The following is an 8872-nucleotide window of genomic DNA, read 5'->3' as shown; positions in this document are numbered from 1 at the left end:
TCAAATGCTCCTAACTAAATGTGATGCTTATGTCAAATAATTAGGATGCTATGATCGAAATGAATCAAATGCTCTTAACTAGATGTGTTATTATATGAATGTAGAAATGTCATGAGCTCCTTTTTTTTTAAAAAAAGGCTTAAGGTATCATCGCTCGTTGTTCATCAGGACATTATCACTGATGTATTACGCTGTCATCTTGTTCGGCGGGTGTTCTTGACAGAAAAGTCAAAGAAACAATCACATTTTGCTCAGCAAGCTTGCCCCGCTGTAATTTCAGAGTCCCTTCCACTGTACCTTCTAGGACATAAAGTTTGTGCCTCCCACTGCAATTTCAGAGGAATAACATTTGGTTTCTTCCATCCATCCTGCTGCAACTCAAAGGTGTAGGATTTGTATCATCTTCAATCGATTAATCTGTTACACTATTCCCTGGGTGTAATGACCAGATGTATATGCATGATATTTGCATGAATGCAGGGTATCATTTTTCTTTTCTTGAGAGTGACCCTTTTTTACACTTAGGTTGACATTGCTCGTTATTTGTTGAGATTGTATCACAGACAAAATGTCTTGTCTTTTGGTTCAACCAATATCTTTGACAGAAAACCTACTGAGATAATTTTAATTTAGGCTCAAATATTTCTAACCCTTAGGCTTGGTGAGTTCTGAACAATAGTCCTGTTTCAGGTTCTTGTATTATTTAGAAACTTCCAGAGTAATATGTAAAACTTCTTTTATGAAAGTATTATTGGTCCATTAATTGTTATTTCAATGCAAAATGCTCGAAAATGATCAAAACAATGGACAAGAAGGAAATTGATTGGGAGCATAGCTCAAAATAAATAAATTAATTAAAGATTGCAAATGCAATAAGAAGGAAATTAACTTAAAATGAATAAGTTAATCAAATATAGCAAATTCAAAATGGGTAGAATGAAAAACTAGGCGCCCTAGATATCGCAGCTTGAGCTTCTCTGTACCAACTTCTTGAGGACCCTTCTGATCTCAATATGTGTTTAGGGGATCCGGAGTACTTTGTCGATGCCCCAAGATGTAGCATACTCCTTCATTGTTAATTCAGGCATAGTAAGACTGTTGTATGCCCCACTTTGATCCAAATTTGAGCTGCCCTTTTCGGGTTTTCAACTCAAATCCCCTTTGGTCTCAAGGTGCCCTTTGCGAGTTTTCACCTTGGCCTCTCCCCTTTTTTTCTTTTTCTTTTAGGAGAATTATTTCTTTACCGAATCTAAATTCACGGGATTGGGTAAAGTCTTGCCATCCATTTCGGCCAATATCAATGCTCCTCCAGAAAAGGTCTTCTTTACTACATAAGGTCCTTCCCAATTAGGCATCCATTTTCCTTTGAAATCTTTTTGCATGGGCAGAATCTTTTTCAATACCAGGTCTCCCTCGTGGAATTCTCTGGGATGAACCTTTTTGTTGTAAGCTCGCATCATTCGCTTTTGGTACATCTGACCATGACGGATAACCCTCAGCCTCTCTTCTTCAAATTCAACTGATCATATCGAGATTGGATCTATTTTTCCTTATCCAATATTTAACTCAGTCAACACTCAAAGACAAGGAATCTCTTCTACAAAAACCGTTTTTATCCCATAGACTAATGAAATATGCTGCCCTGGCGAAGGTCTTGGCCAACGTTTGATGAGGATAGAGGGTAAATGATGACTTCTTATGCCAATCTTTACAAGTCTCGGTCATCTTCCCCATTATCCTTTTTTTTTTGCCTTTGCTGCACTACAATATAGCACCTAATCTTTGCACAGACTGCAAACTTTTGATATTGTACAGTCGTGTTAGACATGATCTTTTCTGGCATTCTTTGTTGGCACATTTTTTCCTCTTTTTTTTTGGAATTTGATGACTGTCGACTTAGTAACATTGGCATATGAAATGACTTTCACCCTTTTCACAAAGTAATCGACGACCCCAAAGATGAATCAGTATCAGTTAAAAGCTTTTGACGAGATCAGCCCCCATAATATCTGTGCCCCACATATAGAAAATTTGTGAAGAAATTGATGAGGCATAAAAGTCTTGTCTTCCTCCGTTTGGCTTTCATGGTTTGACTGATACAATCCCCTTCCATAGTGGATCAGCAGTACCCGAACCTTACGATTAGTCTGGCTAATGTAAGACCATAAACATGTGTCCTTCTAACACTCATATGAACCCTTTTTAGCATCCATAGGCCTTAGTAGCCTTGGCATATCTTAATGCGATCATGTGAAAACATCTTTGAATTCTTGGAACAATTCAATGATGTCTCACTTTGTCTTTGTAGTGATGCAGGCTCCAATGTTTTGCCTCTTTCTCTTGTCTTAGTCTTACTGTCCACTGACTTTTGTAAGGTAGGATCTGTTTTCATCTTACTCTACCATCCTTAACACATGAGGAGATATGTTATAGCCTCTGTTATCTTCCAAGTCCTGAGATCCCTCAAGATTCATATCTCGTTCGAAAGGAGATTCTGGGTCAGTAGTAACGTTGCTCATGTCATTGATATCTGGGGACTTATTGAAGGCAGATGACAAAGAATAAATGATTCTAAGGATGTTTATTTGTATGGTATGATCATGGATGAAGTATACATGAATATTTGAAAGAAATTCCAAAGAACAAATAAATCTAAGAACTATTATTTGTACAATATGAAATCAAAGAATATTTGCTCAAAAAGATGCATTTTATTGAAATAAAGACTTAGGACACAAGCCTATTTCACAAAAGGGGTCTAATTGCTTCTAGGCTTAAAGCAACAAGCGTGTTTTGAATATTACTCTAGATTAACTCTAAAAATAAAGGGATCTCTTCCACAATCCCATTGTTCAAAACACTTCCAAGTAATGCAAGGGTTTGAAAACTTTTATTCCCCGGTTCCTTCTTCGGATGAGTCATTTAGATTCCCCGATATTCCTTCCAGGCATTTGACTTGTTCAAGGTATTGCAACTCTCTTGCCCCCACTTTCAAATCATATTTACTTCATTGTCAGAGCGATTTGGTTATGAGGAATTGTCAAACTTCACAACTCCCATTTCAATAAACTTTTCGACCAATTTTTTAAATGTAGTGCAGTTTTCGATTGAGTGCCCCGTTATTCCTGCATGGTACTCGCATTGAGCATTCTTATTATACCATTTCAAGAACGGTGGTTGTACAGGTTCCGAGTAAGACGGAGACACAACATGCACATCAAAGAGATTTTGATACAACTCCTTATATGACATTGGGATGGGTGTAAACCGGAGCCTTTTTATATTCGACCTTGAGTTAGATTCCTACCTCGAGGGGCCTTGATAGCTAGTGGTTACAGTCCTCGGTTGGCCTATGTTGAGCAATTTGGAAGGCATGCTCACAATGTTCACTTCATTTTCATTGTTTCTCTAGGTTGACCTTTTAACGCTTTCTCTTACATCTATCTTCCCGCTCCTGATTGCATTTTCAATCATCTCGTCGGACATTACTATGTTTGAGAAGCTTAGGGTAGTGCTTCCCAACATATGGGTAATGAACGGGGCTTTCAGAGTATTGATGAAAAGCATCATGGTCTCCTTTTCCAGAAGAGTCGGCTGGACTTGCGTCGCTACCTCTCTCCATCTTTGGGCATATTGCCTGAAGCTCTCACTTTGCTTCTTTTCCATATTCTGTAGTGCAATTCTATCGGGCACCATGTCAGTCACGTGGTCATACGGCTTCATGAAAGCTCGTACTAAGTCTTTCCATGAATTGATTCTAGCACGGCTTAATTTATTGTACCATTTAGTTGCTGACCCAATCAGACTGTCTTGGAAGCAATGAATTAATAATTGGTCATTATTAACATATCCTGTCATCCTTCGACAGAACATTGTGATGTGAGCTTCAGGACAACTAGTCCCATTGTACTTTTCAGACTCTAGAGTCTTAAATTTTGGCGGGAGTACTAGATCAGGGACCAAACTCAGATCCTTGGCATCGACCCCGCGATGGTAATCAGCATTCTCCATCACTCTAAGTTTTTCTTCCAACCACTTGTATCGATCTTCGAGTTGTCTTGCCAGTTCAACCTTTACTTTTTCTATTCCTTCCATTTCGTCTAAATCAGGAACTTCATGATTGATTGGACTGTTCCTTAGATTGGAACCTGAGCCCGTCGGGTAGTTCATGGGTGCCGAGGTACCGACCTGATGTTGTTGTGTTCTAATAGCAATAGGTACATCTTGCGGACATGTCTGATCGTTTATCGGGGTGAAACCCAGAGGGTATAAAGGTTCCTCATTGTCCTCCCCAGTATTGATCATGGAGTTGTTTCATTTTCCTAGCCCCTTAGTCAGTAATTGGGACAATTGATTCATCGTATTCCTTTGGGCCTCTAGCATTTGGTCCCTTATATCTTGTTGGATCTTCGCCAGTTGCTCTTGCATTTGCAGTTGTAATTGGTCTTGCATTTCTTTTTGAAGTTTTTCAAGTCTTTCCAATCTTTGATCCATATCTTTTATCCTTTTCCGTGTACCGTAAAGATGCCTAGTCGTTTGACCTTTTTTGGTTCCCAGGCTAACTGAAATAATTTCACCTAATTAAGGTTCTTTTAGGGAAAGTCTAATGCAAATAATGCAATGCAATGCAAATGCATGAAATGAATGCAAAAGAAAGGAATGCATTGATTCTGAATTCAATTTCATTAGAACAACTTTTCTAGAAAACAAATTCCTTTACATAAAACGGACTACATATACGGCCTTTCTCTCATATTCCAAGTGAAGACAGCTATCTTCCTCTTCATATCCGGATCTTATGGTCAAGTCTTGCGAATATTCTAAAAGATGTCTCCATTAACTCCTTTTGTTTGATCCAGGCTGCGACTCGTTGCTCACTTATCCCCACGATACTTGTAGCTTCTTTAAGACATGACGGCTCTCGAACAATCTTTGTCGGCTTGCATCTTCAGGCAATGAAGCAAAGTTTTGTATTTCTTCATGGACTATCAACCTTCTTTCATTGTGTTTACTTGGACCATATGTAGACAATCGTATTATAATCCACTTTATCAAAAAATTCGTTATTTTATGACAAACTGTTCTATTTAGCAATCAAATATGAATCAACACCTCCTTCCTATGATGATGTAATGCAATGCAATTATAAACAAAACAGAAACAAAACACGTTAATGCAGGATAAATAAATAACAAATAAAGCAATTCGGGTGACCACTAGGGGTTCGGAGTGGCTCTACCTAGGGTGGGCTCCTAGGTCTCTCTACATGTGGCTCGGTTCTAGAGTAAAGGTACCTGAACCAGCAGATTCCTTGATCTTCGCCCATTATAGGCTCATACAGACCGAGTTCAGTTCAGGGAAATACATTTCCCTATGGCTGCACGGAGATGAAAATCTCATGAAGACATAGGTACGGATGTATCCCAAAAGCGATCTACTATCCTGCACGGAGGTAAAAACCTCACGAATGAGTAGTTTCTCACTTCCACTTAAAGGGGTGTGACCACAACGGTCATGCAATACAATGTGCGAGGATATATGCATAAAAACTCGAAGCGATTAAAGAAAATAGGAATAAAATGATGAAAACCGCAAGAAAAACGGGTGAAATTAAATGAAAGGATCGTATATCAAAATCAAATTTTCAATTTTCGACAAAAAGACAAAAGTTAATCAACTTATGGCTTGACTCTCTTATTTGGGTCCCCAGTGGAGTCGCCAAGCTGTCGTAACCATTTTTTGAAAAAAAGAGATCGACTTAAATTTTGAAAACAAAAACGAATAGAGGAGTCGCCACCAATCCTTTTTGATGAGGTGTGATCGGGTCACCTCGTAAAAGTGGTTGTTTTTAATAAATGATTTGATTTATTTAAACAACGATTTTGGTCCACGCAAATTAAGAAAAGAAAACAGGTTCGGGAGTCAGTTACGCACGAGGAAGGTTAAACCCTCGATACGCCCAAAATTGGTACCTAGTTGATTAATTAGTGTCTTAGTGTCGAAGATTAGAAAACTTGAAAGAACTTTGTAATACGATCCGTCTTTGTAAAATTTTCGAGAGCGAGCTTGCCTTTTATATAAAATTTTCGTATTTTAACTTATTAGAAGGGTATTCGATTATTTAGAGTAAACGAGAGAAATCGAAACCCAGTAAATTAGGGCACGTCTTCTCGAATTCTCAAACACCGAATATTGCCTTTATTTAAAACAAATTCTTATTTCGAAGTGACAAAATATCATACCCGGTAAGTTAGGGCACAACACCTCTATCTCCGAGAATAAGTATTTCTTATTCAAAAACCATATTGTGATTTTTTAAAAGAATATTCCGTTATTTAGGTTAAATGAGAAAAATCGAAACCCAGTAAGTTAGTGCACGATTTTCTCGAATTTCCAAATACGAAATATTACATTTATTGAAGAATTAATATTGGGTTGGATAAAACCTAAATTCATAATGAAACGAGATGATAAAGAATGCATAACAAAAAAAATGATAGCCATAACAAAATAAACATAAACACAAATGTGACTGATAACGATAAAAACAGAGATAAAATAAATAAATAAACAGATAAGCTAAGACAATGATAAATAAGCTAATAATATTAAAAAAACTAGTTGTAAATAAATATTACGTAAAATAATAAAAAATGTTAGTAATAGTAATAATAATATTGATGGTAATAATAGACGTAATAAATATTTTAAAGTTCGGAATGATATAAAAAATATACATATATATATAAATGAAGAATATATGATGTAAGTGAGGAGTAGAAATAATATAGTATTTAAAGAGTAATGGCAAAAAATATAATAATAGTATAATAGTAATAATACAATGACAATAACGATAATAGAAGTTAGTAATAATAATTTGTTAAACCATAATAATAATAGTAATAATATTTAAAATATACGTGTATATAAAAAAACAGTAATAAAAGGATATGTATATATATAATAATAACAATAATGGAAATAATAATAAAAATGGCATTAAAATAAAATAAATATAAGTATAAATATAACAATAATAATAATAATAATATCAATAAGTAGATATGTAAAGCATGTAAAAACAAAATGTAAGCAATTTAATTCTAAATATGTATAAAAATAAAGACATGATAACAACTAGACAAATAGATAAACATGTAATAATAATTACAATAGTGCAACATGCGAATGACAGAATGAATAACAATGCAAATTAAAAAAAAAACAAAATAAACATATAAAGAAATAAATAAGTGAATGAATATAGAATAAACAAAATAAAATATAACATTCTATAAAAATTGAAATTAAATGAATAAAGGGCTAAATCGAAATTTGAGATAATTTAGAACCTAGATTATAATAAAAATAACAAATAAGGATCGAATCGAAATTAAATAAAATAATAGGGCGAAATTCAAAAAGGAAAATGCAAAGCGGGACTAAATCAAATGGCGCAGGAAAGAAGGAGGGACCATAATCGCAAATAGCCCATTTGGGCTTCGAAAACACACGGGTCACTCCTTCAAACCGGGTCAGGCGCGCGGGTATTCAAAACGGTGCCGTTTAGGCACCTAGGCCCCCTAACCAAAACGGTGTCGTTTTGTAAATGTATAAAAGGGCCAATTTTTTTGTTTTATTTCATTTTAACCCTAGAGTTTAAAAAAACAAAACAGGGAGCCATCTTTCTCTTCCTCTCCTCTTGTTTCCGGCTGAAGGGGGTCATCGTCTAATTGCTGCACCACCACCGTATTCGGTGGCCGGCGATGCACAAGAATGGGCCATTTTGCCACGTTCTAAAAGAAGTTCGAGAGCCTAGCCTTTTTAGTCGAAAAGAAATGAAAGAAAGATCCCCACCCCCTTTTCAGCCCCGACGACGGAGGAAAAGTCTCCAACGATGAAGCCGCGGGCGTTTCCGGTGAGGCTTTCTTCTCTTCCTTTTTATTTTTTTTATTTATTTTATTTAATAGATTTGTAAAGGAAAATAAGAAATAATAATAATAAATAGAAATGAAATAACAGAAACTAGAAAACAGTAGAAAACGAAACAGGAGATCGATCTCAACCTTTTGCTTGTATTTTGTTTTTGATTGCTCAATCTTTTTTTTTGTACTGATCTCAAGTCTGCTTTTGAATATTGAAAAATCTCATGTTACATTCGTTTTTTGTTGGCTTTATAGCCGAATGAAATACAATGTTTTGCTACTGTTTTGTGTTATCCGCTGCTTCTTTTCTGCTTTGCGTGTTTCCTTGTGTTTTGCAGGTGGTTGAGCGGTGGAGCAGGTGGTGCAGGGGCGATGGGACGGGGGCTGACATGGGAGGTTGAAAGATGTCAGACGGCACGTGGGAGGGTAGGAGGAAGGGCGGCTGAAAGTTGGGGCAAGGGTTAGGGTTTCCAAATGTTTAAACATTCTGGGCCACTTGGGCCTTCAAATTTTGGGTTGTTTGGTTTAATATGTAATGGGTTTGGATTTGTAATTATATTATCATTATTTTTTGGGTTGTTAGGCCCCGGGCAAATTTGGGCCCGTACACCCTCAAAAAATTTTAAATTTTAGTTGGATCCCAAGTAAATTAATCATAATCATGTTGTTTTTAATTATGTCAATTTTAATTAAATTTTGGTTCGTGTAATGTACCATTCAAACTTTCCAGACGAGCAGATTCGCAAAATAAAATGTGCTCCTTAAACTCCACAATATCAAATTTGGATGCATATATCTTAACTACTAACATTAAAAGTTATTTATCTTTATAAATTAGTATAAACAAAAGCATACATTTTATATATTTTATCTTGCTGATTATGGGTTTCTTTTTACTTTTGTATTTGATATTTTAATTTTATTTATTTATATATGTTTATGAG

The 8872-nt window shown here is 35.8% G+C and overlaps 1 long non-coding RNA gene across 1 annotated transcript; it reads left to right on the top strand.

Annotated features, from left to right (window-relative positions):
- Positions 1-7377: 7377 nt before the first annotated feature.
- On the top strand, positions 7378-8602 carry LOC107957117 (uncharacterized). Its single transcript, XR_001700367.2, has 2 exons — positions 7378-7921; positions 8267-8602. It is a non-coding gene; the product is annotated as an uncharacterized lncRNA (long non-coding RNA).
- The last annotated feature ends 270 nt before the right edge of the window (positions 8603-8872 follow it).

This window comes from Gossypium hirsutum, chromosome A05, assembly GCF_007990345.1.
Source record: "Gossypium hirsutum isolate 1008001.06 chromosome A05, Gossypium_hirsutum_v2.1, whole genome shotgun sequence".
Classification (NCBI taxonomy): domain Eukaryota; kingdom Viridiplantae; phylum Streptophyta; class Magnoliopsida; order Malvales; family Malvaceae; genus Gossypium; species Gossypium hirsutum.
The sequence above is the reverse complement of the archived record's forward strand: the minus strand, read 5'-3'. Positions and strand labels throughout refer to the sequence as shown.